General features: G+C 34.2%; 1 pseudogene; it reads left to right on the forward strand.

Annotated features, from left to right (window-relative positions):
• The first annotated feature begins 1,554 nt into the window (after positions 1–1,554).
• Positions 1,555–25,285, forward strand: LOC131508089 (ADP/ATP translocase 2-like; annotated as a pseudogene).
• The last annotated feature ends 647 nt before the right edge of the window (positions 25,286–25,932 follow it).

Raw genomic sequence — 25,932 nt, forward strand, 5'->3', positions numbered from 1 at the left:
CTTACTCTCAGTGGGCTTTTATTTCACTCTATATGGGTGGAATTGATCATATCTTGCTGTTTCTTTTTATGCCTTTTGATTATTTTTGTTCAAAATGACATTTGAGGAGCACCTGGGTGGCTCAGTGGTTAAGCATCTGACCTTGGTTCTGGTCATGATCTGATGGTTCATGGGTTTGAACTCCACATCTGGCTCTGTGTTGACAGCTGGCAGCCTGAAGCCTGCTTCGGATTCTGTGTCTCCCTCTCCCTCTGTCCTTTCCCCACTTGTGCTCTGTCTCTCTTTCTCTCTCAAAAATAAATAAATATTTAGAAAATCAAAGAAAAACAACATTTGAATTAAATGATGGGGTAACTCTGGAAATCATATTCTATCCCCTTCCTCAAAGTTTGCTATAGTTTGTTTTTGTTTTTGTTTTTCTTTTTGTTTTGTTTTGCTTTGTTGTGTTGTGATCGGTTTTTGCTTATTTGATTTATTTTTATTGTAAGCTGCCTCTGTGCCAAAGATCAGACTCTCTTCAAAGTCTTTTGTGAGCCTGTGCCTGAAATGTGTGGTGACTTTCTTTCTAATTTTACTTGTAAAAGCTATTGCTTTTTAATGTTCTAGTCTTTATTGTCCAGCTCCCAAAAGGGAGAAAAATAGAAGAACAATGAAGGTAGGAAAAAAAAAATAAACAAAACAGTACCAGATCTTTAAATCCCCTGGCAGTCACTCAGCCTAGGGGGAAGGGCTTGTAAAGATGGGAGGACATACAACAGTGGCCACACCCCTATTTGTGCCTCGATTATCAGAAGGAGCAATCAGCTGTTAGAGCGCATATCATTGATATTTAGATATCTTTTTTGCACACCTCTGGCTCCTCAGAGATGTGTGCAGACTGTCTAGGAACACGTACACAGCTGCCTTCCATGGAGCTTGGAGTGGGGACTGGGTAGCTGCTACTGTGTGAGAGCTGAAATATACTAAAATTTATTGTGGGAGGCTTCTCCTGGAAGACTAGAGCCTTCAAAGATTCTAGAGTTACAAAATAGTTATATCACACGGATTCTGACAGTGCCCTTGTCCTCGTGGGGACATAGATTCCTGGTACTTATTATCCTCCCAAGTTTCCATAGCTCTCCTCTCATTAATTTTGTTTGCTGTCCTGTGTGACTGACACAGTCCTCAGTTATAGAGGAGGACATCTGACTTAGATCAGGCCAGTCAACGACTCCATACTCACAGCTATAGGGTGAGATGCATGGTAAGTAGGTGATCTAGGTGAATAAAGCAGGTCCCTCCGTAGAAATGGTGTTCTATAAATTGGGAAAGAAGCACAGGTTCCCTTAAGATCATTAGCTTAGAACATTACATTTCTCTAGAAACATTAGTAGCCATATACAACACGACACAGGGCAGCTTACTTGATATATAGTCACTTCCATCATTTAACCTTTAGGTCCTATCTTGATTGAAGCTTTATAAGCCTCCATTAACTTCCCATTTAAAAACGATCAATTTATTTTTATTTTGTTTAAGCAATTCTGAGAATAGTTTCTGTCCTATGAAACCGAAATGGACCTAATTATTACTGGCAGGTACCTGACACCTTTAGAGCATTTAGGAAGTGAGAACAGAGACAACTTGAGATAAGACCACCTCTGGAAGCTGAAGCTGAGAACAGCAAGTCAGTCATGGTAAAAAAAAAAAAAAAAAAAAAAAAAAAAGTGGTAACTGCCTGCTTCTATTTGTTCTCCAAGCTGAGATGCAGAATTGCTTCTCCCATTACCTAATTTTTCAACACACTCCTGAATTCCACCAGTCAGAACTCTTTCCTTTATTTTTCTTTATGATCCTTCCCTTTCGATTATGAAGGCTAATAATTATGAATTGGAATGTGAGTGTGGAGAAAGGACTTAGGGCAGCTAAGAATGAGGTAGTAAGACATTTGAAAGATTATTTTACACTCTAGATATACACTATGCTCCCTCAGCCATGCCACGTATCAAATAATGATGGTGTGTACATTTGAAATATCCTCATTTTTATATTGTTCTCATAATACTCACAGGACCAGGGCAACATAGGAAGGGATTTCCAGTAATGATCATATATGTTTTTTTTTTTTTTCAACGTTTTTTTTTTTTTTTTTATTTATTTTTGGGACAGAGAGAGACATAGCATGAACGGGGGAGGGGCAGAGAGAGAGGGAGACACAGAGTCGGAAGCAGGCTCCAGGCTCCGAGCCATCAGCCCAGAGCCTGACGCGGGGCTCGAACTCACGGACCGCGAGATCGTGACCTGGCTGAAGTCGGACGCTTAACCGACTGCGCCACCCAGGCGCCCCTGATCATATGTTTTACGCTGTAGAGATTCCAAGCTTTTCTAAAAGTACTCAAAAATTTAATTATAAAAGAATAGTTGAAGAGATGCCTTCTGAATTATAGCTGCCACTTGATACCTGTGACAGAAGAAGTGCTTTGTATTCTTCTTTCTTCTATGCTACAGCTAATGAAACTCTTGACGAGGTCTTGCAATGACTATCCACCTGACTGTGGATCACACACAGAGAAATGGACATAAGAATAAAACAGCAAAGCTTTAAAATTTAGTATGAAATCCTTAATTATAGAAATTGTTCTCATCTTTTCCTTACTATCTCTTCATAAAATTCTATGTAATGACTAAAAGGTGAATAAGAATGTCTTAATAATTCAAAGTAATGCTTGTAGTGTGGGTACCCTTATAATTAGCTCTAATTATCTGATGGATCTCCCTAAATGGGGGGAAAACAACTTGGGTATTGTAGCAACATTGCTTTCAAAAAATAAGACTGTGCATACTTATCGACCTTTTGATATCCTCAATATTGGGGCAAAGAAATGGATTTCTTTGGAAAATATGATAACATATTTCTTACTCTCAAAGAGTTCAAACACTGCCAGATATAGGGCACATTGTTTATTTGACTGGCAGTATGTTGGTTTATATGTTGTTCTCACGTCAGTGTATTCCAAAATAAGTTTTCCGATATTTTGCGCCTGTTGAAACACTTGAGTTGTAGTAAAACAAGGCTCTCAATCCTACAACATCTGCCTAAGAGAAATGAAGTAGTTACTGACAATATTGGGTGAGATACAATCTTAGGACCGAGTTGAGCAGAGGGAGAGTATGTGTGTGGGCTGAGTTGCCAGGTGTTGGAGTAGTTGGTTAATGCAACAAGCCAAAAATGATGAAGTTTTAAGCCTTTAATTGCTTAATGGCAATGGTATAAGCAAGAGGATAAAACTGGAAAAGTCACTAACTCCCCTGTTTATTTTCTTCCAAAGAACAGTACTCCAGGGGAGAGTCAGGTAGATCAGCACAGACGTGGGTGTCATGTCCCTGTTGAAGAAGCACAAAAGAAAAGCCTCTGGCAGTTTTATGGGAGCTGGGATTGGAGAGAAGGCAGGGGAGAAGGGCTAGGAGTGGAAAAATACTGGCCACTGAATCAAATGACAAAAAAATATCTTCAACGTTTTTCTTCCTCTCTCTCCCCATAAAGAGCTCTCAGCAGGCGCACCTGTAAAGAACTCTGGCTAAAGTCTGAAATAAAGGACACTAGGCATGAAGGTGCATGCACCAGGAATGCAAATACTGGAAAAGTGTGACCAGCTAGGTTTCATCCTTTCCTGCAACTCCCCTCAGAAACTGGAATGCCCTGCTGTGTGCCTCTTTGGCTTACTCTCCAGCCTGAAAAATCACCCATTGGTTTTTAACCAAGAGCTGGATTCCCCAAAGACACTGATCCATAAATTCGTTGTGTGAAGATTTGAATAATCTTGGGTAGGATCTAGCAAAGCTCCTGGCATTTAATCGCTATATAGTGGGTTATTTTTATAAATAATTTTTTTTATTTTAATAAAATCTTTAACATTTTTTTTCTCTTGAGTAGCTTAAAAAATATTAACCCAGCAGTAGGGTATAGTAAATATCAGGAATTCAATTTTAAGTTTGCCATTAGAGAATGCTACTATTCTCCCTAACAGTTTAGTTTACTTAAGTAATACTTTTAGTGTATAAAAACAACAGTTGTTCTTTTTAACTCTGTGGTCAACAATGATTAGTCTTTTGTTTTTCAGTAATGTTGAGTCTTACGGTAAATTAGTACATTGAGATGCTCAAAGACCTGTCTTACTGTTCACAAGTACCATACAATCTTAATGTAATGTGAAATAGGGAGACCCATTATTAAGTAATATTACTAAAATCAGAATAACAAAATTTCATATAAAGTTTAGTACTTGCCTAAGATGACATTAATTTATATAATATATTCTGTATCTTTCTTCTATTTAAAATATTTTATTTGTTAAATCATTGACTTGTTAGACATTGTATATTATAGTAGTATATATTGATTACCTTAAAATTAAGAATTTATCATTTTATGAGTCAAGGCTACAGCAGATGAAGCCTAGAGAAATAAATACATTGGCCTCTCTGATCTCCTTCACCCTGTTATCCTAGAGGTGAACCCTCCCCCTTCCCCATTGGTCAATAGGGAATGGTGGGGCAAACATTTAACATAAAGCATAGCTCTAATTGTCACTTCCCTAGGTAATCATAGAGACTAAACTGATAACCATAGATTTCTTTATATATATGTATATATACATATATATGCTAAATATAATATATATGCTATATATATTGTATATACACATGTATACACATATATATGTGTATATATATGTAATATATATACACATGTATACACATATATACGTGTATATCTATCTATATAATATATATACATACACAAAATGTATTCTACAGGCATATATGCTCTAAGGTCATATACATGTATTTTTAGAGAGAAATATAGGTTATTTTTCAGCTTTATTGAGGTATAATTGACAAAATTACAGGATTTAATCAAGGCATATATCATGACAATTTTATATATGTATACTTTGTGAAAATATTTCACATACCTAGTTAATCAACACATCCAGCACTATATCTATATATTTATCTCTATCTATATCTATCTATCTATATATATTGGTGACAATATTCAAGTTCTAATCCCTTAACAAATTTCAATAGTACATCAACTGTAGTCACACCATCAACTATAATGTATGTTATACATTAGGTCCTCATTTATCTTATAACTGAAGATACACTTTGATTAACCTCTCCCTATTTCCCTTACCCCACAACCCCTAGCAACCACTTTTCTACTCTCTGTTTCTCTAAGTTTGACTTCTTTTTTTTTTTTCTCAGATTCCACATATAAATGCAGTATTAGTCATTCCTTAGCACATTTCACTTAGTTTGTTTCTATATCTTGGCTAGTGTGAAAAAGGGTGCAATAAATATGGGAATGAAAATCTCTTCAATAACCTGTTTATATTTTCGTGTAATACATACCAAGAAGATTGATTAACGGATCATACGGTAGTTCAATTTTTAATTTTTTTTTTTTTTTTTTTTTTAGTAATCTCAATACTGTTTTCCATAGTAGCCAAACAAATTTACATTCTCACTAGCAGTGTGCAGGGACTCCACATCTTTTCAAAGACATAATATCTCTTGTCCTTTTTATAATAGCCATTCTAACATGTATGTCATGGGGTCTCATTGTGGTTGTGATTTGCATCTCCCTGATGATGAGCGATGTTGAGCATCTTTTCATGTACCTGCTGGCCATTTGTATGTCTTCTTTAGAAAGTGTCTATTCAGGTCCTTTGACCATTTTTTTTTTTAATCAAAATTTTTTTTTCATTTTGTTTTTTGCTATGAAGTTGTTTGAATTCATTTCATATAGTGAATATTAACTCTGTGTCAGATATATTGTTTACAACATTTTCTCCCATTCCATAAGTTGCCTTTTCAATATTTTGACGGTTTCCTGTGCGGTGCAGAAACTTTATAGTTTGATGTAGTCCCGCTTCCTCATTCTTTCTTTTGTTACCTTAGTTTTGTGTCATCCAAAAAATTGCCAAGAGCAATTTCCCAGAGCTTACCTGCTATCTTCTAGGAGTTTTATGGTTCCAGGTCTTACATTCAAGTCTGTAACCTATAATTGAATTTCTTTTTGTGTGTGATGTAAGATACTGGTCGAGTTTCATGCTTTTGTATGTGGCTATCCATTTGATCCAACACTATTTCTTTAATAGGCTACTATTTTTCATTTTATGTTTTTGGCTCTTATTCAAAAATTAATTGACTGTATAAATAGGGGTTTATTCCTGGATTATATACTACTCAATGCATATTCCCCTTATTCTGAGTCAAAACCTTAGCTAGAAAGTTTTCTTGGTAACAAAAAAAGAAATGCTTTCTTCCTTCAGGAACTGAATCCTTGGAAAGCTGTTTCCACTATTGAAAACGATTATACAGGGGGTACTAAAAGACGCCCCAGTGAACTCCTTAGGGTCTAAACATAGACCTCCTTGAACCCATTGAGTAGCAACAACCAAATATCCCCTTGACCAGCAGAATATATCACATTAGCCACTCTAGTGCTTTCTTCCATTGTTTATTGGTTTAGTACCATTAAGAGCCCAATATGACAAAGGGTAGTTTCAGCTTTCATATTTGTGAAAGTATAGCTGTGTTTCCTCATGGAAGCATTCCTCTCTTGGGCTCTATGATCTCCGTAAACACTGAACCTGGGATCACGGGGAAGAGAAGTAAAAATTTCTTCTATTACATGCAATCATGAGAGGTATCTTTTTCAACTTCAACTAGGTCCTGAACTCTTTATGACTGGTTATGAAGGCAAAGCCTTGTATATTGGCTGCTGGTTTCAGATTTATATCGCCTGCTATAGAAATGCATCCCTACCTCACAAAATGATATTTCCATGATTTATTCTTTGCTAACTCATACAACAGTTTTAGGGAGCTAACCAATTCTGGGTGATAGAACTAAATATTGCCTGTGATTTCATGGGGTTTATTTTAGAGTGTAGGATTTGTGAACTATTCCTGTGTACAGAAGTGATATTGACCATACAACGGATATTCTACAAGTATTTATATAATGGTTCTGGGCAAGGAAAACAAATCTATACCTGGAATATGTATCTATTCTTACAGGGAGAAATTGTGCCCCACTACCTCACAATGAAAAGTATAGACTTTAATAAATCTGCTACTTGCCTGCAGATCTCCCAGGGTATTAGGCCATTTTAGGGCTCGACATTGGCTTTTGGTATCAGCATCTAATCTTCTCAGTAGTGACTGTAGCTAAATAGCCTTAGTGAAATAATTCCATGTTTTTGAATCCATGCTTAGTCACATCTCTGCCACACTGAACACTTTGTGAATGAGTCTATTAAGCAAGAACTGGGATGACTAAGAAAAACTAACATCTGAAGGATTGTATCCAACAGTTTAATATATCCCCAATAGAGTGATACCTTCTAGTGTTCATTTGTGAGAGATATAAATATCTTCACACTCTGACCCACTCTGAGATGCATTCATGTATATTTCCTTTGTCACTGATGTTCTATTGTTGTTCTGAGTACCTGATTAGGAGTCAACCAGTTATCCATGACTTATGAATCTATAGATTTTAACCAAAATACTCAGTTTGTGTTCCAAAGGGGATATATATATATATATATATATATATATCCCAAGCTTTCTGCCTACTAAGAAAATCTAATCTCATTGAAAGATATTGGAAGGTAGTGTACAAATTCTGGTGGAGTAAGGAATATTCAGTAGAGTAAAATTCATTGTTTCAATAATTACATAAGCAAGGAATAGATATGAATGTCTAGACTCCAAATTAAGAAATGTGTAAAAGGGCAGCAAAAGAAACACAAATAAAGAGGAGATAATAAATATAAAAGTAAACAAATTTGAAATATAGATATTTTATAAAGGAAATATTTGCAAATAATAAATTTTCTATAAAATTTATCAATTAAATAAAACCTATAGATCTTGGGGCACTGGGGTGCCTCAGTTGGTTGAATGTGGTCAAGCCCCACATTGGGCTCTGAGCTCACAGCACAGAGCCTGTTTGAAAATCTCTCTCTCCCCCTCTCTCTGCCCCATCCCCCACTCATTCTCTCTCTCTCTCTCTCTCTCTCTCTCTCTCTCTGTCTCTTTCTGTCTCAAAATAAATACATAAATATTAAAAAAAGAAAAGAAAAACCTATAGATCTGATGAGAGAACTCATTGATCAAGCTTGGTAAAAAATAAATATCCATGAATATAAAGGGCACCCACACAAAAACACACACAGAGAAGCAAAGTTCCTTTATACATTAACAATTTAGCTTGCTGTTTAAATGCATGACTTTTGGGGTTGGAAAGCCTGTATTTATTCTCATTACTGCCACTTTATAGTATATGGTACTTTATTATAAAAGAGAAGATAATAAAGGTAGTACAAATTTCCAAATATTTATGATGAAATACATAGAAAAATCATTTTATTATTACATATATTACTTATTTAGTATAAATTTATTAAGAACAAAAAAGATAACATGAAGAAATAAAAATATTTCAAATACATCCTTAATATCATGTTAATATTGTAATATGTCAATTATTTTAAGAAAAATTTAATGTTTATTTATTTTTGAGAGAGGGAGAGAGACAGAGAGTGAGTGGGGGAAGGGCAGAGAGAGAGAGGGAGACACAGAATCTGAAGCTGCCTCCAGGCTCTGAGCTGACAGTTCGATGTGGGACTTGAACTCACAGACTGAAAAATCATGACGTGCACTGAAGCCAGACATTTAACCAACTGAGCCACCCAGGCGCCCCAATTATTTAAAAATATTTGTGTGTTTAGTACAATTTCACTCAAAATCGTCTTTTTTTTTTCCCCCTTAGTTTCCTTCAAAGTTAGACAAGTAAATGGCTTATTTATATCTTGGGAAAACAAAACCATATTTCTATCTTCTACAATTAAATAAATTAATCCATAGATACATACTATTAAAAGCTTAAAATTATATACATATGAATATATAGTGTATACTGTAAAATGTTTGATACTATAAAGTATCACTGTGAGAAATATATTTCAAGTTAAATTTCATAATATATGTATAGATTTTACCACATAAAATAAAAATATTTTCTTATAATAAAACACTAATATCTGATAAAAGAAATATAAAAGTAAACATACCCTGGAAAAATATTTGAATCATATAAACTCCTAAACTAAGAATGTAATTCACCTGGAAACAGCATTTCACCACAGGAAAAGTGTGGTTGAACAAATAAAATAGGACAAACAATAAAAAAGAGGAAACTCCGGAGAAAAAAAAAATATGACTGAACTAAAAACTTACACAAAATTGTTGATGTCGTTAATAAGCAAATAAATGCAAATAAATACAAGTGAAAATTTAGCTAGTATTTATTGACAAATTAATTGATGCAGATTTAAAACATTAAATTTCTAATCTTTAAGATATACATATTCATATGTTATACTTATAAACTGGCAGGTTTCCAAAAGGGAATCTTGTCATTATGAGTCAGTTTTAAAAATGTGTTACAAAGCAATTTCATATCTAGGAATTTACTCTAAGGAGATTATAAAGGATATGAACACAGATTTAGCTAATAGAATATTCAGTGCATAGATTTTAACATATTACAAAACAGGAATCACGAATAGCTGTAAAGGTCATACATTTTAGATAAGGAAAGATTTCTGTAGGGAAAGCATGTGGAGAGATATATACATATTCAATACCCACATTCATGTGTATCATTTGTATTTACTATGAAATTCAAATTCTTTGTGTGTGTGTGTGTGTGTGTGTGTATAATCTAATTAGAAAGATATGCATATATTTGCAAAGATATATATGCACTCAAATACAAATATATATAAATATATATGTGTATACACAAATGTATGCACACAAAGGTAATTATAAATACACACAACTGCCACATGTGAATGAAATCATATAGTATTTGTCTTTCTCTGACTGACTTATTTTGCTCAGCATAATACTCTAGCTCCAAAAAGTGAAACAAACAATCATAAAGGGAAAAAAGAGAGAGGCAAACGAAACAACAGAGCCTCAATTATAGAGAACAAAGCAATCGTTGCCAGAGGAGAGGTGAACGGGGGGATGGGTTAAATAGGTGATAGGGATGCACTTGTGATCAACACTGGGGTGACGTATGGCAGTGCTGAATTATAAATTGTATACCTGAAATTAATATTACACTGTATATGGTAAATAATGGAATTTAAATAAAAATTAAAAAAATAAAAGAACAAAACAAAGAAAATTTTGCAAGAAAAAACACATTAATAAACTACATATCAATTAGTAAAATTAAACTGAATTTATAATTTAAATACTGTAAAAAAGGAACCTAGAAAACACTTAAATTGTTCCTACATAAAGACAAAATTAAAAGAAAACTATTTAAATTAGAGAAAATCTAAAACCTTAAAAAATCCAGAAAATAAAATCAGTAGTATCTAGGCATTGAAAAAGCAATGCAAATATATTAATTTAATGCATATTGGTGGGAAATTGATGGAAAGTTTCTGTAGTTTTGAAAGAATCTTCAGTGAATCTAAAATCCCTTAATCAAGGAAACATAGCAGAATATAGGATATTACAAAGAAATCTTCCAGCTGTGCCCAAAACTGTCACTTGGACCAATGCTCATTGGATCGGATGTGTGTCTTCTTTAACAAGAAAAGATAAATTCCTTAAGGCTTTCACTCAAGAACCTGAAAAAGACTGAAAAATAATTTTATATGTATACAAATATGTATTTACATGTAATCTTAAGTTTCTCTTTTAGAACACTATTTATATACTAACAATTTTGGACAATAGAAGATAATTTTTATTTAGATAATTATAAACATAAATAGAATAGAAAACTAAAAGTCCATTGTAATAATGGTATTAAAATATTGAATGATCTTGGGATGTTGTTGCTATTGTAGTGTGAAAGCAATATATAGTATGAGATATTTAAAATATATACATATGTATATATACTTATATAGGTCGTGTTTGTGTATGTTTTAGTATCGTTAGAAAGAAATCTATTAAATTTTATTATGAGCTTTCTGTTGTCAGAATACAGATAATTATGACTTTCAATATAATGTTAAAATCACTTTACAGATTTAACTTTTCACCATTGTATGAAATATTATGACAAGATAACTGAACAGTGGCCAAAGAGATTTAGTTAAATCAATAAATAAAATCACCAAATGCAATGGAAGCCCGCATTATGACTAGAATTTATATGGTATATACATAGAGATTCAGATTTTTACTGAAAAAGTGTTATATTTGCAATGAGAGAAGGTTTATAAAATAGAAATTTTGTCAAACGAACATTGTTTTGACTACAAGAAGGGCAATGACGACAGAGAGGTGACTTTGTCTAAGGATTGCTTTTAGCTCATTCATTGGAGTAAATTTTCCCAGGAACATCACTGAGCCCAGATATAATATGGATTATATAGAACTGTAGAACTGTAAAATAGAAAATGCCCTTGGCAATTGTTAAATAAGACAAAACAGTTTTTTATAAGTAAGAAATACGTTAACTATACTCAATAATATACATAACAAATAGATAATAAAATTAAAGTAAATAAGAAATATCATAACAAAAATCTGACTTTACAAAGGGAGTTTAATTAAAGAAAGCAACATTCTTTGCAACTGATAGACTTTGGGGGTGAAAGTAGCCTAGAAACACTAGTAGCAGCTAAGAGCTAACAACTAGTGTGTACTCAGTGAGCGATGGATTAAGTCATTCTTCAAAATTACTCTGAGATGAATACGACTTCTACCCATTACTTCTACCCTTATATAAGATAGAGGACAAAGAGGCACAGAAAACCTAAGTCATTTGCTCACATTTTCACAAGTAGGAAACGGTGGGATACAGGATTTGACCTAGAGCTTCTGCTTCTGAAGTAATATTTTTCTTTATAAAATAAGATTTGGTAATAAGTGAAAGCGTATGCACAGATTAAGTTTGTAATATACTGATTAACATAGAGCAAGACATGTTTTTAGAATCTACAATTGTGGAATTTTGGTTTGATTTGAAAAGCTCCTAATGTAAAATTTTAAGAGGTCCCATAGTGTTTCTATATAAAATCTTGTCATTAAAATTTACATCATGTCATTTTTACTTTTGTCCCTTTTTTCTAAATTGAAGTTAAATAGGAGTTAACTTTAAGGTCTACTTTCTGATTAAACACCAACTTTAAAACAAGGACACTACCTAAAATGTTTTAAAACTTTTTTTTTTTTTTCATTCAGACACTTCAGGGCTTCCACCAAAATATAAAGAAAAGAAATCCTCTTAAAACCATTTTATTACATAAAACAAGTTTTAGAGAAGAAACACTGACTGGTTGCAGAGAGACATTAAATGTGCCTCTCAAAGTACATCACACTCACACACACACACACACACACACACACACACACACAAACACACCACCATATTCTCTAAGTTCAGAATAAGTTCAGATAAATGAATGCCTGTCATTGAAAGAGCTTCCTAGTATCAGGCCTGGCTGTTTTGGGGACTATGAAGGAGAATCAAGCTGGGCTACACATTGGGATCGCTGCCAAATGAATGACATTTCCTGAGAACATAGGCAGAATTTTAAGAAGCTGCCTTGTCCTTCCTAAACAGTTGGGTTAAAGGGTATTAAAAAAAATAAAAAGAAAGAAAAAAAAAGAAGAAAAAGACACAGTCAACCTGCTGGGGAGACAAAAGAAAAAAAGCCAACATATCTTTAAACTTAACTGAGCTCAGAAGAAGCTATATGGCAAGAAGCAATTTATTACACAGATTTAATGTTTTGACTTTTTTTGGTCATTTTCAGTTGGAAGAAAGCTAAGTATTTTCTGTATTTTGGCTGTTTACAATTTAGAAAAATACATGAATAAATATATGGCCAAAGGAATTGACTGGATTTGGTCTTATTCTCACTAAAATTATGTAGAAGTACAGTGGAGACTAAAATATTTTTAATTTTTAAAATAGAGTACTATCAGAAAAAAAATGAAGTGACAACAGGACATTAGAGCTTTGACATCTGAATTGAAAGCTGAAATCTCATAGTGACGAGGGCAGGGGAAGTTTTACACATTCAAGGCACAGTCCCCACTGAACTTCTTGCATAAAGTTGAGAGCCCATAAGGAATCCATTTACTGAGTGCCCGAAGGGTAGCATAGAGAAAAGGCATTCCTAGAAGTTATAAAGTTTTATAATTGTCTAGATTTGAAGAAAGACATGAGTCTTTATACAGACATGCATGCTGAGTCTAAAGTAAGATATTAAAAAATAAAATTCATATTTTCAAAGAGATATTAGCAGTGACTAGAGATAATAAATGGATTATGTATAAATGTGTTAATAAGGTTGGCCAAAGAATTCTCATCAAAAACTTAAAGAAAATATTCATTAAACTAGAATTCTATACCCAGATCAGTTATCTTTCAGGAATGAAGAGTTATATACAGATATTTCAGAATAAAAAGTGAGTATCACTCATGGGTCCACCAGATAAATTGCTAAAGTACATAAATCCAGCAGGAAAAATTGAAATGCATGTAGCATGTATAAAAAAATTGGTAAATCTTTGGTGAATATAATTAATCATTGACTGAATAAAAATAGAAGGTTTCATTTAAAGTTGAAAACATAAAGGGCTTCAAATTCCAGATAGCATAGCTGGAAGGGAGGAAATTGTCGAAGCATTCTAAAATTCCTTTATTTTTTCATAGGGAGATAAGAGATATTGATTACATTAGGACTTGGTAAAATCAAGTTCACAAGTTAAAAATTAAGAGGTTGCTGCTAAATGATTATTAAAGGAGTGCATACCTTTCAAAAAGTAGATAACAGAGCTTATCAATAAAATTCAAGGAAGAAAGGGGTAAGAAATTGAAAATATACAAAAATAAAATTTTTAAAAACTTTAAAAATAATTTGCCAATAAATTATATTAAAAAAGCTTTAAAATTTTGTCTGAAATAGGTGATAACAAAATAAACAATTAAAAAAAAAAAAAAAACCAAAAACATTTGAAACCAAGCCCAGAAACCAAAAGATCACTAGAAATAACAAATGAAGTGTGTGTAAAACTTTTCTGGGAAAAGTATGACATTTTCTTGAAAGAAATGAAAGTGGATCTAAAATACATGGAGACCGGCACATTTTTAAGCCATCAGTATCCTCTAGTAATCCAAATAATTTCACACAGAAATTGACAGAATATCCTGAAATTTGTGAGTATGAATAAATCATCAAGAACAGCTACAGTGATTTTGAAAAAAGCAAGAGAACATTTGGGGATTGAACTCTCAATTACTTTTTCAAAAAATGTATATAGAAAATAGCAAAAGTGTTCTCAGATTGGATGGTAGTTTAATCTTCATATTTGACATTAAAATCTTTGTACTGAACTCTATTATAGGAACAGTTCACAATTTAAACTGAAAAGATTTCAATATTGTTAGTTTGAAATTGTTTTTACTCCTTTGTAGATAATTACAGTAAGTATACATTAGGAAAAGAACACACAAAAATAGAACTATCAAAATAATCCCTCATTTCAAATTGTACCTATTCAACTGTGGTTGCTTACCTACACCATTTAATTTCAGTAAGCTTATTTAATAACAAACAAACAAACAAACAAACAAATGAAACAAGTAAATTCATTCCCAAATACTTCATTTGAGTAGACAACTGTTGATTATGTTTGAGAAAGCCAATTTAAAGGTTTCAAAAGCATCACATTCTTACAATAGTTTATATTTTCTTCCCTTTTATAGAGAATCTTGAAGAGGCAGTATTTTACCAAATCAGGAATTAAAGACCTATTCCATGCTCCTAAATTCAATGAAATTTTTAAATATTGGAGGAGCACATCCCACTCTTGATTTTAGCTCAGATCATGACCTCACAGTTCTTGAGCTCAAGCCCCACATCAGGCTCTGCACTAACGACACAGAGCCTGCTTGGGATTCTCTGTCTCTGTCTCTGTCTGTGTCTCTCTCTCTTGCTATCTACCCTTTGCCCACTCACACTCACTCTGTCTCTCTCTGTGTCTCTCAAAATAAATAAATAAACAGAAAAATCTTTCTTAAAAAATAATGGATATTTTGCTGAAAACTTTAAAGGGAAAGGTGTCTTTGATATCCAAAACTTTCAGAAGCCACTTCCTGAATCTGTGTGTATTTTTACATGATTTCTAGTCTCAGGGTTATATCTCTGTATTCTTCAGTCCTTGAGTGTTACCTCTGTCCAGCAATGTGAAACCAGCTCTTCAGGAGTTACAGAAGAAAGTCATTTATACCAATCATGAGTGGATGTGTTAAATTCTAGGAAAATCACTACTGTTTTTATTGTGGAGCTTGTGTGAGGGATAAACCATTGGGTGTATCATGCAGTGTGGAAGCCACCACCCTCACAAAACTTCTGCTCTCTTTCCTCCTCTTCCTTTTATTCTCACAGATAATTCTGGATCTCTGAGTTTATTTTCTGTTATAGCACAGTCTTCTCCTTTAACAAGGCCCTCTTGTTTTCCACCTTTTTGACTGAACATTTCTTGTAGTTGCCTCCCCTAAAAATATAAATATATAAGTTATGGAGTATACAAAGCTGATAAACCCTGAGGAGAGGAAAAAAAAAACAATAGAAAAGGAGAAGGATGAGCCTGGAAGAGGGGTGGTTGTGGTTTACAAGAAGGAGACAGACCTCAATGAGTTTTCTGTTCAATTTACAGATGGACACAAGTAATTCCTAAGCAGCTTGAACCAGGACTCTATCGCTACCTCTCTTCAAATTGTTTATTTTATGATTCTAACATCGATCACCAGCCTTGTTCTCTAAGACTTTGTTGTTTACTAACCTTTGTCATAGTCATTTTGAAATTTAGGTTTCTGGTACAACTATTTTCTTGGCTCAAGATCTTGGTTGCTGGCATTCTTCATAGCCTTTGTCACAGCTCTCAATCTGAAACTTTATTCTTCAGTACCCCGTTCCTCAATGAGTCACTCAAATAGTGTCTGTTTAGCCCAACTCCCAGGGAGTGAATCACACACATCCAAATATGTGATGTAGACTCTTTCAAAGTCATCACTCTGAGATGAAATGATAATTTTAATGATACAATAATGTTCAAGATGTTTGGGAACTCTCCTTTGAGACTGTCTTCAGAAATCTGGTATAGTCTCTTGATTATATGCAGTGATGATGAAGCTCTTAACATTCATATATATAATGACAGATATGTATTAATTTGTAGAGATATATCTATAACATTGAGCATATCCTTTGAAAAGATGTTCAGTTTTAGGGAATTAAAAAATGTATTCTGACCTGCATTTGATAAAATGAAAAACACTGGTTTGCTTAATGGGGAGGACGGGGTATATGAAATTTTAATTTTTTGGAAGAAACAGAGCATAAACTGAGATTGTATCATTGTATTGTTATGCATACTATTTTAAGACCACCAAAAATATTTTATTGATGTTTTAATTAATTGATATCATGATTAAGTACTATAAAGAAGTGAACAAAAACTAGGTTTAGAAATATAAAATTCTTTTAATAACCTAGTATATATGAAAGCTTACTATTGGAGAGGTACTTGCTTTAAGAAATGTATATATATATATTTACTCTTAACTTTAATTCTTTCATCTTTCAGTGAGGCAAAAAGCAAAATCCATTGGTCGTTTAGAAAATATAAAATACAGAAATTTTCATTAACATATAGAAAGTTATATAAAATACTTATATTTGCAAATACATGCAGAAATGAAATGACTTTTTAAATCCTTGAAGTAATTTTCAATACCAAGCCTTGAATTTAGAATCAACTTTTAATGGACATCCAACTCAACATAATAATTCTCATTCTGAAAATAACTTGTCAATTCTTTTGTCATTCCTGTGGTTACACTGTGTTTATGTCAACTACATCACATTAAAGAATTATGTTTATGAGCAATCATTCTGTCATTCATAAGTTGTTTCTTTGGAACTACATTATTGAAGCAGTAACTATAATTAGGTTTTACAGTTTAGGGAGAGGCCAACTTAAGAGCGTGTTCGCAGATTGTTATGGCTTCAGAACATATCTTGCCATGGGATCATAGCTAAACAAGATACAAGAGTTTCAACTTCAAATATGGATATGTACTGCTTACCTCCTGGGTCACTCTTCACATCATATTCGAGAGAGAAAGCATACTGTAAGGGAAAGATGGTAAGGAGATCTCCAAATTAATTATATCATTCAAGAAAAAGAAAGAAACAATGCACACACACACACACACACACACACACACACACACTCCTTATGTCTCCTTAGGAAGTCTCTTAACCACCAATTCTTGTCCCTCCAATGTTGCTTTTCTGGATCGATGTGCCCCTTGCAATTTCCTTAGTTGACAGTCCTCTAATCCAACTGTTTATGAAATGTAGATCACTGCTTCTGCTAGCAAACACATTTTAAATCCATTATATACCTGTTGAATTCTGTTGCCCAACCCTTATCACCATTATCCTCCCCCACTCCCCCTGTCAACATTATGGGCAATGAATTGGGTGATTTGTTGCTTTTCCTCACAACCTTGTTTGTCAGGGAACGGGAGTAGTTACTTTATATTTTCTAGACTTTTTTTTTTTTTCTTGAGACAGAACTGGTAGTAGATATGCAGATGAGGGTATTTGGAGGAATATTGATAAGATTGGTAGCAGCACCGGGAAACAATAGGAGCATTGAATTGATTTATGTGGGTGGGGTAGTGGAGGTAGGTCTTGTTGGGGTAGTGGAGGTAGGTCTTGTTTTGTTTTGTTTTGTTTTGTTTTGTTTTATTTTGTTTAATAGTCGTAGGGGAACTAAAAAAGAAAGTATGTGAGATATTTATCCAGGCCAAATATTTTTGGACAATCAGTAAGAAACTTATTGTTGCTACTGTATCCACAGTAGCTTGTTTCCTAGACCTTTACATTTTTTTTCAGATTACCTCCTTTTATTCAAAATGGGAAGGAAATGATCCCTAACATGTTTCACAAATTGTTATTGCCTTTTATTCTTCTAGTTTACTGACGTGGCATCCAGCGACACTTAACACATTTTAAGTGTCTAAAAAAAAAAGACTTTAACTTAGAAGTGATAGAGTGGATTCTCCAACACCATTTGCTAAATGCATCTCTTGAAAGGTCTTGCAAAAGTTAAATCCTATGTCAGGTACACGGAATACATTTGTAAACAACTTACCTTTACTTCCTTTAGGTAGGTAGACTTCCAGCTTCATCTAGTGGCTTCAGAAGCATTTTCTTTTCTTTTTTTTTTAATGTTTTATTTATATATGAGAGAGAGAGAGGGAGCAAGTAGAAAGAGAGAGAGATAGAGAGAGAGCAAGTGGAGGGGGGATGCTGAGAGACGGAGACAGAATCTGAAGCGGGCTACAGGCTCCGAGCTGAGAGCTGTCAGAACACAGCCTGATGCGCGGCTGGAACTCACGAACTGTGAGACCATGACCTGAGCTGCAGTTGGAAGCTGAACCAACTGAGTCACCCAGGTGCCCCGTCTCAGAAGCATTTTCATTTGCAGAGTTGCACCTTATAGCTCTTAACTATTAATCAGTCCCACAGCTTCACCGAACAAAAATAGATTTATTACTTCCAGACATCTCGATCCTGTGCATGTCACTATCTTCCTTTTTAAATCAGAATTTTCAGTTGAAGACAAAAAATATCCTAACATAGTGACTAATGTCGCATATAGAATTAGAAAGAAAAATCTATGTGCCAAAAACTATACCCATGAACTATTATGATATAAAGAACTGTCTACTAGTGAGTGTAAGTACATATATTTCTGTAAATCTATGCTTGTGTGTGTGCCTACACGAGTGTAAATATATATATTTATATGTAAACATGCTTATATGCTTGAAAATAAGTAGTCTCAGAGAAGAAAGAGATACAATGTGCGAGCTATTCAGTTTGTCCATTACATGCCTATATGTATATGAAAGGAAGTGCTATTAATAGTTATACCAAGACAGTAAGTATAAACCAATACTGCCCCTGGAAAAACACGATACATGTTTAGGTGCACACACACATCACAGATTGCGCATATTAATGTGGATTTGTGCTAAGCCTTTCTTTCCGTTGATTCTTTCGAGACCAATGGTATGTATATGCTGTTTCCCATTTAGTGATTGTACTGACAGCCCATGAAAGTATAACTCGTGACTTCCCATAGCTGAGCTCATGTTGTTATAAACCTGGCAGTTCCACTACCTCATTCAATATACCTCAAATAGTAATAGCTCAATAAAGCCAGAGATTTGGAAGTGTTTATATCTATAGATTATATAGATGAATTTTACACGGTTGTTTGGGCTTTTATTAAGTATGGTTTGATATATGCTTCAAATAAACCCCTGCCTGTAAACCTCTGGCAGTAAACTAAAAACACATTTACTAAATAGAATCAACTGTGTGTTTCTTTTTATGCAATATTTTCCTCCAAGCCTCTTTCTTTTTCATAATGTTAGTTTACAAAGGGGTAAATTGACATTAACTGTTTTGCAAGTTCAAGGGCTAAGAGGATGTGTTTGAACCTGTCTTTCTAAGAAGGACTAAGTGGAATAGATTGGACTTGAACAGCTGGTCGTGAAAGATGAAGATCACTAGGGTCATTACGAAGAAAAAGAGAGGGCATGTGTGATCAATATTACCAGTTGCTAAAATCTTTCTCAGTCACATTGTTTACTTGCTTTGAGTGATGAAAGATAAGAGGTGTAAAAGTAAAATAATTCTATGACTATATATATATATATATATATATATATATATATATATTACTTTATATATTAAAGTTGTGATCAGCTTTGCCGAGTCTCAAATACTTTGTCAGCTGAAAATCATCTATATATGATGATGTGTGTATGGACAATTCTATTGCTGAATCTAAGAATAAATATATTTCACCTCTATCTCACACATATATGCACACATATACAATATATATTACACATATAGACTTATATTTTTGCTTCATATATATGCATGTTAACATATACACTTCTGTTAACATATACACAGAAGTGTATATGTGTGTTATACACATATATATAAAATATATGATCTAAGGAAATAGAAAGGACAGTTGCTCTCATTTTACTCTTTTAAATACTCAGGAGGTAATTAGATAAGTAGAGTTTGCATTTATGCATTTAAATAAAGAATGACTGAGATCCAATGTTTCAAATCTGATAAAGAGCTCTTATTTGAAATTAATTATCTTTTTATTATATCTGTTTGACCTCTAAAATACTCTCAATATATTGTGTCTCAGGCTATAATTAGAATAGTATCTCAATTATTTGCAGATGGATGGATAGAGAATGGATAGTTGAGTTAATAGCTGATTGATAGATACAAGAACCACACTTGTTCCACCATCTTGTGAAGAATTTATCAACACACTCTGACTTGTGTGAACACTTGTACACTCTGTAAATGGTCCTCCCTTGAGGTCTCTGCAGCTAGTTGTCCTCTTTGCCTCCAAGTGTCTTTCTGACCTGGCGTAATGCTATACACTGAGTAGGAAAGCAACTTGTCTATTCAACCAATGTACTTCCAAATTTGAGAGCTATGACCTGGAGATTTGCATCAGTTTGATAGGAAGACTAAGCCAACTCTGTAGAAGTGCTTTTTCAGTCCTTATTTTTTTTCCATTTTATTTGATTTCTATTTTGCAAATGATCCTGATTTGCTTCAGCGTTCCTTCTTCCCCTTTCTGGGAAGTGTACATCTGCTCCTGACATCTGTCTTCTATCTTCCTTTGTAAATTATGAAGTGATGCCAACTCCTTTTATCAACAAATTACCCTTAGAAGCATTTAGAGGCTATAATGATTCTTTGATTTTCTTTGATTCTTTATGAATTTGCAAAATGACTTGATGCTTATATTAGCTTTGTTTGTCCTTTCTTTTTCCATATTTAATATTTATAGTTGGCAGGCCCAGATGGTGTACTTTGTTATGTCCTGAAATGTTGCTATTTTTTTCATTCCTTAATTACAGGAATGTCAGTCTGTAATATCCCCAGCCTCCGTCTCTAGTCGACATTGTAGATTTCACATTTGTTGTATTATTTATTGAACTGACTGAATGTTTGACACTGTGAAATATACAGTAATCTTTCCCTAACCTTGCTGCTTTTCCTTGTTTGTCTACATTGACCATTTGCCTCTGCTGTTAGATGATACCCTCAATTTGTTGCATTTTTTAAAGTTTTGCAGATATTTTAGACATTGATAACTCCTCATAAACAAGACACTGCGAAATGAGAAAAATAAAACAATTTGCGTTGCGGGGTAGCAGCCAGAGACATTGTAGAAAAGTATACAAACAGTTTTTTTGGAGCTCTAGAAGTGCCCTTATAATTTGGTAGAGAAAAAGTTCACGTATTTATTTCACATTTTACAAAGTCTGTATCTTTTAGGAATGTAGTTCATAAAACCATATAGTGATAGGCCTCATTCGTATAATTAAAAGTACCAGTGATTTCTTCTCAGAAATGTATTTAATTTTGTTTATTAAAATTTTGAGCAACATCATCTTTCTGCTCAATCAGTGGCGAATTCTTACAACTCATTTTCCTAAGAAGGTTCAATAAAATGTACAAGGACTTCGCATATTAACATCTTAAGTTACATAGCAGACTTCCACCATAGCTTTTTATTCCCCCAACTCTGCTTACATTTTCTGAATGCTAACAGGAACTATAATGCAAAGTATTTCCTTCGAATTAATTTAATTTAGCATATCAAGAACTACTAAAAATATCTTCTTAAAAAATGAGGTATATTTTTTGATATGCTAGCATTCTTTCAAAAATTTCCTGAGAGACAGACCTAGAAATAGAAGTATCCTATTCATATAACAGTCCCACTTTGGGCAGCAAAGTCAGTACTTTGTCCTTGCATTCAACAGCACATGACATTACATGAATTTCTCAACTACAACACCTGACAGTGTCAGCCACCTTTTAAAAAGACATTTGTAGGGGCACCTGGGTGGCTCAGTCAGTTAAGCGTCCGACTTCGGCTCAGGTCATGATCTCACGGTTCATGAGTCCGAGCCCCGTGTCGGGCTCTGTGCTGACAGCTCAGAGCCTGGAGCCTGTTTCAGATTCTGTGTCTCCCTCTCTCTCTGCTCTTCCCCCACTCATGCCCTGTCTCTCTCTCTCTGTCAAAAGTAAATAAACATTAAAAAAAAATAAAAAAAAAAATAAAAAGACATTTGTAGCACCACTAAAGACTGTGTTTCTCCTATCCCACAGAAAGCCCAGTGCGCATCTCAGAGGGTGCTACATGACCTTTTGCCTTTTATGTCCATTTCATTATATTTCTTTCTAATTTCAATTTAGAACAAAGTATATACAGCATTCTAAAACTATTGGATTCAAGGAATGGCTGGATTGATGACCTATTTCCAAATTGACATTTGACCTTATTATGTAATTTGGAATATGTGAAGGCAAATCATATTTTTATTAACAGTGCCCATACAAGCAGCACATTGCATTGAACACTGACCCAATGGCAGACAAAGCATTGCAAACAGCTGCCTTGTGTCCATGTTCTATCATACGTGCATATCCATGTGCACATTCATATGCCATTGCCTATGTTGTATTTACACACACACACACACACACACACATGCACACACACACACACACACACACATACACATTTAAGATATTCAACATGAAAGAAAGGACTTGGGGCTAATTATAAAATAGATCTAACAAAACCGGAACACCTTTTCTTATTAATTTTGTTTAAATGTTTATTTATTTTTGAGAGAGAGAGAAAGGCAGAGCATGAGCTGGGGAGGGGCAGAGAGAGAGGGAGACACTATGTGTATATATATATATATATATATATATATATAGTGACATATATATATATATATATAGTGACATATATATATATAGTGACATATATATATATATAGTGACATATATATATAGTGACATATATATATATAGTGACATATATATAGTGACATATATATATATAGTGACATATATATATATATATAAAACTAGTAACAAGTAACAAGTGGCTACCTGTAAGTAGCTCTGACCTTCTTGTGCTACTTTCATTGTTTCATTGTTTAAATGTTTCTTAGCACTAGTTACAATGTTTTTTCTTCCAAACCAGCCAGTTCCATAACCTGAGCACTGGTGACATTCTGTTCTCACATCTAAATATCATATGTCTTCGTTGCTATGTGTTTACTCTGTAAAATGTGTCCTACTCTGAAATATAGTGTCCTTCCCATGAAATCTGAAACTTACATAATAGGTGGTTTATGAGTTAAATAGGTTAGGACAGAGAATGCTTTTGGAGTAAGGAAAGGAGGTCAGAAAATGTAAAGAAACCAGGTCAGATCACGAAGATGCAATTTCTGATATAAAGTCTCTTACTTAACATTTTCATCCTTATCGTCCACCACAAAGTACTAACATATAATCAGGGGCTTCTTTCATAGACTCCTAGTGTCTCCTAGTTTACTAACTTCTTTGTTAGTAAACTTTCATATTAAAGTTTGTAAACTTTCATATTAAAATGTCTTTTATTGAAACCCTATTTTTTCACAGCCATTAATATTTTTACTGCTTTTCCACCATTTGCGTGGATACCATCAGATCTGTATAACTTTGCATTCACACAGGAGTTCTCCATTTTGATAAACCACTCCCAGTTCTTTGAAAATCATGATCAGGGGAGATGTGACCATATAATAGCTTCATGATGATGACTTTATTCTCTCTCTTAGGATAAACTACTGGATACTATTTTCTTCTCCCCATCTTACCTAATATTTTTGTACAGACTTTCAGGTAGTCCAGTGTTCATAAGTTTCAGAATCCATGCATGTGGAAAATATAGTTGTGCATAAAGTGTCCATATTGTTTTTTATGATGATACTAAACAGAATCATTTGTCATGTGCAATGGGAAAAAAAAATTGTTTTATCTCAAATGGTCATAATATTAGGCTGGAAAAGGAGAAAATGGCAAGAAGAAAGACTAAAACTTACTGAGAACCAAGTGCTGTGCATGGGTGTTCCAGGGCTTTATGTGTTTGAGATCATTTAATCCAACAGGAACTCTATTTGACTGTTTTAATATATGGACCATGGGTGGTACATATCCATTGTTAACTAAATCTGAGGTTCTTTGCTCTCCCTCGGATTGAAAGATTTAACTTATTCTTGATTTCTTACATATTGAGGAAAAAAAATCTCAATGTAACTTTACACCAGTTAAAATTATTTACCATTGGAGCCCAGAGCCTCAGAGCCCCAGCAGGTTGCTACTCTTCTTTCCTTTCAACCTGACAGATGGCGCTCCACTCTGTCCTTCACTAAGGAGCTCTTGGTGGGTAGAGGGGCTGCAGTAAAGCCCACCGAGCGAGTCAAGCTGCTGCTGCAGGTGCAATATGCAAGCAAGCAAATTGTCACAGATAAGCAATACAAGTGTATTGTACACCGTGTGGTTCACATCCCCAGGGAGCAGATGGTGTCCTTCTGGCATGGTAACCTGGCTAATGTCGTCAGCTACTTCTCCACCCAGCCTCTCAATTTTGCCCTCAAAGGTAAACATAAGCAGATCTTCCTGGGTGGTGTGGACAAGAAAACCCAGTTTTGGTGCTACTTTGCAGGGAATCTGGCCTCAGGTGCTGCCCCTGGGACTGCTTCCTGGTGTTTTGTGTATCCTCTTGATTTTGCCCATACCCGATGTGAGCAAACTTGGAGCTGAAAGGGAATTCAGAGGTCTTGATGACTGCCTGGTTAGGATCTACAAATCTGATGAGATTGAGGGACTGTACCAAGGCTTTAATGTGCTTGTGTAGGGGTATTATCATCTACTCAGCTGCCTACTTTGGTATCTATGACACTGCTTCTAGATCCCAAGAGTACTCATGTCTTCATCAGCTGGATGATTGCACAATCTGTTACAGTGGTTTCTGGGTTGACTTTCTATCCATTCGACACTGTTCACGGCCACATGATGATGCAGTCAGGGCACAAAGGAACTGGCATCATGTACAAAGGCATGTTTGACTGTTGGAGGAAGATTGTTCATGACGAAGGAGTGAAAGCTTTTTCCAAGGGTGCACAGTCCAGTGCTTTCAGAGGAATGGGTGGTGGTTTCGTACTTGTCCTGTATGATGAAATCATGACGTTCACCTAAGATATTTTCCAGTTTTTTTTTTTCTTTTACCCCGTGAACATGCGTGTTGAATTATCTAACATTTCTTGAACATTCTTGACATACTGGTGGCAGTCCATTTATCAATGGCCACTGTTCACTGGTTGAAAATGGAAACCAATAATATTCATCTGACCAGTTTTCTCTTAAAGCCATTTCCATGATGATGGGACTCAATTATATTTTTTTGATTTCAGTCACTCCTAGTAAGTAACTATGAAGAAATAAAAAAAAAAATATCTGGAATATAAAAACAAATAAAATTGTTTACATTGGACATATTTTTTCAACCTCTTTATTACTTTCTATAATTCCTTAGAATTGTTTTAAATTGTCTGTACTCTTAATTCTCCCATATGCTTGGTTAAAAGCGCTTATTCTGAAATATAGAAAAGCACAAGAATATATACATTGATTTAAACTGTATGGCTTCCTTTCACTTTTAACTCTACAGTAATGTTGAGCAGAGCAGCAGTGTGATTTTTTAGTGGCCTATTCCATCCGTAAGTCATTTAGCAGGCTTGAGAAACCATATTAATTCTGTAACTATTCCTGTAAAACAGTAATATCTACTCTATTTTCATTGAATTAATTTATTTAAAATAAACTCTACTTGCCTAAAGTCAGGA

Source organism: Neofelis nebulosa, chromosome 3 (genome assembly GCF_028018385.1).
Source record: "Neofelis nebulosa isolate mNeoNeb1 chromosome 3, mNeoNeb1.pri, whole genome shotgun sequence".
Taxonomy (NCBI): Eukaryota; Metazoa; Chordata; class Mammalia; order Carnivora; family Felidae; genus Neofelis; species Neofelis nebulosa.